Genomic DNA, 5,518 nt, shown 5'->3' with positions numbered 1-5,518 from the left:
TCAAAAGGTATGAAGGAGAAAAAGCACCCCAAAATCTGTGCCCCAAATTCTCCCGAGTACGGCAATGCCTCACATGTGACCAAAAAATACCAGTTGGGTGCATGGCAGGACTCAGAAGGGAAGGAGTGATTTTTGGATTTTGCAGCACAGATTTTGGTGGAATGAATGGTGGGTGCTATGTTGCACCAATACAGTGGAACCCCCCCACAAGTCACCCCATTTTGCAAAGTACACCCCTCAGGGAATTCATCTAGGGGTATAATGTACATTTCAAACCCCCAGGGGTTTCACCAATTTTGATACAAATGGGCAGTGAAAATGAAAAATTACATTTTTTTACACAAAAATGCAGTTCTGGCTCAAAATTTTTCATTTTCAAAAGGTATGAAGGAGAAAAAGCACCCCAAAATCTGTGCCCCAATTTCTCCCGAGTACGGCAATGCCTTACATGTGACCAAAAAATACCAGTTGGGTGCATGGCAGGACTCAGAAGGGAAGGAGTGATTTTTGGATTTTGCAGCTCAGATTCTGGTGGAATTTTGGTGGGTGCTATGTCGCATTAGCAAGACCCCCCAAGCACCAATACAGTGGAACCCCCCCACAAGTGACCCCATTTTGCAAACTACACCCCTCAGGGAATTCATCTAGGGGTATAGTGTACATTTCAAACCCCCAGGGGTTTCACCAATTTTGATACAAGTGGGCAGTGAAAATGAAAAATTACATTTTTTTTACACAAAAATGCAAGTCTGGCTCAAAATTTTTCATTTTCAAAAGGTATGAAGGAGAAAAAGCACCCCAAAATCTGTGCCCCAATTTCTCCCGAGTACGGCAATGCCTCACATGTGACCAAAAAATACCAGTTGGGTGCATGGCAGGACTCAGAAGGGAAGGAGTGATTTTTGGATTTTGCAGCTCAGATTCTGGTGGAATTTTGGTGGGTGCTATGTCGCATTAGCAAGACCCCCCAAGCACCAATACAGTGGAACCCCCCCACAAGTGACCCCATTTTGCAAACTACACCCCTCAGGGAATTCATCTAGGGGTATAGTGTACATTTCAAACCCCCAGGGGTTTCACCAATTTTGATACAAGTGGGCAGTGAAAATAAAAAATAACATTTTTTTACACAAAAATGCAGTTCTGGCTCAAAATTTTTCATTTTCAGAAGGTATGAAGGAGAAAAAGCACCCCAAAATATGTGCCCCAATTTCTCCCGAGTATGGCAATGCCTCACATGTGACCAAAAAATACCAGTTGGGTGCATGGCAGGGCTCAGAAGGGAAGGAGTGATTTTTGGATTTTGCAGCTCAGATTCTGGTGGAATTTTGGTGGGTGCTATGTCGCATTAGCAAGACCCCCCAAGCACCAATACAGTGGAACCCCCCCACAAGTGACCCCATTTTGCAAACTACACCCCTCAGGGAATTCATCTAGGGGTATAGTGTACATTTCAAACCCCCAGGGGTTTCACCAATTTTGATACAAGTGGGCAGTGAAAATGAAAAATTTCATTTTTTACACAAAAATGCAGTTCTGGCTCAAAATTTTTCATTTTCAGAAGGTATGAAGGAGAAAAAGCACCCCAAAATCTGTGCCCCAATTTCTCCCGAGTACGGCAATGCCTCACATGTGACCAAAAAATACCAGTTGGGTGCATGGCAGGACTCAGAAGGGAAGGAGTGATTTTTGGATTTTGCAGCTCAGATTCTGGTGGAATTTTGGTGGGTGCTATGTCGCATTAGCAAGACCCCCCAAGCACCAATACAGTGGAACCCCCCCACAAGTGACCCCATTTTGCAAACTACACCCCTCAGGGAATTCATCTAGGGGTATAGTGTACATTTCAAACCCCCAGGGGTTTCACCAATTTTGATACAAGTGGGCAGTGAAAATGAAAAATTACATTTTTTACACAAAAATGCAGTTCTGGCTCAAAATTTTTCATTTTCAGAAGGTATGAAGGAGAAAAAGCACCCCAAAATCTGTGCCCCAATTTCTCCCGAGTACGGCAATGCCTCACATGTGACCAAAAAATACCAGTTGGGTTCATGGCAGGACTCAGAAGGGAAGGAGTGATTTTTGGATTTTGCAGCACAGATTTTGGTGGAATGAATGGTGGGTGCTATGTTGCACCAATACAGTGGAACCCCCCCACAAGTGACCTCATTTTGCAAACTACACCCCTCAGGGAATTCATCTAGGGGTATAGTGTACATTTCAAACCCCCAGGGGTTTCACCAATTTTGATACAAGTGGGCAGTGAAAATGAAAAATTACATTTTTTTTTACACAAAAATGCAGTTCTGGCTCAAAATTTTTCATTTTCAGAAGGTATGAAGGAGAAAAAGCACCCCAAAATCTGTGCCCCAATTTCTCCCGAGTACGGCAATGCCTCATGTGTGACCAAAAAGTGGCAGGACTCAGAAGGGAAGGAGTGATATTTGGATTTTGCAGCACAAATTCTGGTGGAATGATGGTGGGTGCTATGTCGCATTAGCAAGACCCCCAAAGCACCAATACAGTGGAACCCCCCCACAAGTGACCCCATTTTGCAAACTACACCCCTCAGGGAATTCATCTAGGGGTATAGTGTACATTTCAAACCCCCAGGGGTTTCACCAATTTTGATACAAGTGGGCAGTGAAAATGAAAAATTACATTTTTTTACACAAAAATGCAGTTCTGGCTCAAAATTTTTCATTTTCAAAAGGTATGAAGGAGAAAAAGCACCCCAAAATCTGTGCCCCAATTTCTCCCGAGTACGGCAATGCCTCACATGTGACCAAAAAATACCAGTTGGGTGCATGGCAGGACTCAGAAGGGAAGGAGTGATTTTTGGATTTTGCGGCTCAGATTCTGGTGGAATGAATGGTGGGTGCTATGTGGCATTAGCAAGACCCCCAAAGCACGGTGAAATTATGAACCTAATAATCCATAGATGTGTGGTATATTTTAAAACACTCCTTTATACATAGGCCGGGTTTGTCGGGGCAAGTGTCACACTGGAAAATAGTTTGCTTTCTTATTCCCTTTTTATAGCAAACTTTGCACCTTTTTTGTGTCCTGCCCTTTTTTCCAGTGGAGGGGATTTCATCAGGAAAATGCTGCCCTGGTACAATACGGGGGCCAGTACTAGAAGTACTGGGGCCCTCTGCCTGCTGGTTCCCAAATATTAGGCCCTTTATGACTTCCTCTTGAAAGTGCATAAATGTCCCCCTCTGGCCGGTAGAACGGAATAGCACGTAAGCGTTATACAGTGCCATCTGGATGATATACACGGCCAGCTTCTTGTACCAGATTTTTGTTTTCCGCAGGGCACTGTACGGCTTCAGTACCTGATCTGAAAGATCCACTCCGCCCATGTACCTATTGTAATCCAGGATACAATTAGGTTTTGAGGTGTGGGTACTGGTACCTCGTACAGGGACGGAGGTGGTACTGTCTCCGTGAATTGTTGTCAGTATAAGGACATCCCTCTTGTCCTTATATTTGACCAACAACATATTTTCGGTGCATATTCCCCTGCTTTCACCCCTTCTCATTACTTGGGCAATGTGCGTTTTTGGGAGGCCTCTTTGGTTCTTGCGCACAGTACCGCAAGCTGCTGTACCTCTTGAACCAAGGGCCTTAAACAGGGGGATGCTGGTGTAAAAGTTATCCACATAGAGGTGATAACCTTTATCCAGGAAGGGGTGCACTAAATCCCAGACAATTTTTCCACTAACACCTACGAGGAAGGGGGGGCATTCTGGCGGTTCAATTCTTGAATCCTTCCCTTCATATACCCTAAACCTGTGAGTGTACCCTGAGGTGCTTTCACACAGCTTATACATTTTTATGCCATACCTTGCCCTCTTACTGGGAAGGTACTGGCGGAATTTAACCCTTCCTTTAAAATGTATAAGGGACTCGTCTATGCAAATGAATTTATCTGGGATGTACATGTCTTCAAATTTGGCACTGAAATGATCAATGACCGGCCTGACTTTGAATAGCCGGTCAAAGGTGGGATCATCTCTGGGTGGGCACTGTGCATTATCGTTGTAATGCAAAAATTTAAGGATCGTCTCAAATCGAGCCCGGGGCATGGCCATAGGGTAAAATGGGGTGCTGTACAGAACATCTGTACTCCAATATTGCCTAATTTCTGGCTTTTTTACTATGCCCATATGAAACACCAGACCCCAAAACGTCATCATCTCTACTGCATCTACAGGGGTCCACCTAGCAAATGATGACGTGGGGTTTTGAGCAATAAACTGCTGGGCATATAAATTAGTTTGGTCCACCATTAAATTTATAAAATCATCAGAGAAAAATAATTTGAAAAAGTCAATTTCTCTGAGACCTGTGGAATCAAATTGGATTCCTGGCATGGCCAAAAACTCAGGAACCTGGGGCTCAAAATTGTCTGGTGGTGGGGTCCATACGAGATCAATTATTGGGGGGGGGGTCTCAGCTGCTCTACGGGGACGTCTTTGAGGGGGTCCCTCATCACCAGAGGAGGAAGAGGAGCTTAAGGCGAATCCTTCAAATTCCCCGCTTGCATCACTGGCTGTGTCAGAGTCAGAAGCAAGCATGGCATATGCCTCCTCTGCTGAATACATTCTTCTGGATGACTGGGATGACATTTGGGATGACATTTGGGATGCCATTTTTATTTTTGTGTTACTGGTAGTGAAATGTTTCAACACGTGTATAGTGTAGGGGGGGGTACAAACTTTATTTCAACCAGGGGGGTATGTAGTGTGTAGTGTGTATGTAGTGCAGAAAAAAAAAAATACTTTATACCAAAAAAAAAAAATTGAAGGGGTTAAAAAAAAAAAAAAAATTGAAGGGGTTAAAAAAAAAATTGAAGGGGTTAAAAAAAAAAAAAAGGTCCTGCGCCAAAAATTGAGCACAGATGTTGGTCAGTAACGTCTGTCACTGAACAGCGCTCAAAGGCAACAGGAATTTGATCAAAAAAAAAAAAATAGATCAACCCTGTGCCGAAAAAGCTGATCAGTGATGTACGTCACTGATCAGCGCACAGTGGCCACAGGACACCCACAAAATCACAGTGTGTGTAAAAAAAAAATGTAAAAAAGACCCCACAAAAAAAAAAAAGGTGATCAGTGATGCGACACTGATTACCAGTGAGGGGCAGCAGGTGCACAACCTTTGGTGCAACTGACAGTGCAACTGGCAGCAACTGACAGGTATATATAAAAAAAAAAAAAACCTCTGCACCCCCAAAAAGTTGCTGATCACCTAAGATATAGTGATCAGCACAAAAGGCGGGGGCAGCAGACACAAAATTTAGCACTCTCTATCACTCTCTGTCACTATCTCTCACTATCTCTCACTATCTCTCACTATCTATCACTATCTATCACTATCTATCACTCTAGGACACTAAAAAACCTGCACCCCCAAAAAGGGGGGGTAGCAGACACAAAATATACACTCTCTATCACTCTCTGTCACTATCTCTCTCTATCTCTCTATCTCTCACTATCTATCACTATCTATCACT

The sequence above is a fragment of the Crinia signifera genome, chromosome 12, assembly GCF_055691185.1.
Source record: "Crinia signifera chromosome 12, ASM5569118v1, whole genome shotgun sequence".
NCBI classification, from domain to species: domain Eukaryota; kingdom Metazoa; phylum Chordata; class Amphibia; order Anura; family Myobatrachidae; genus Crinia; species Crinia signifera.
The sequence above is the reverse complement of the archived record's forward strand: the minus strand, read 5'-3'. Positions refer to the sequence as shown.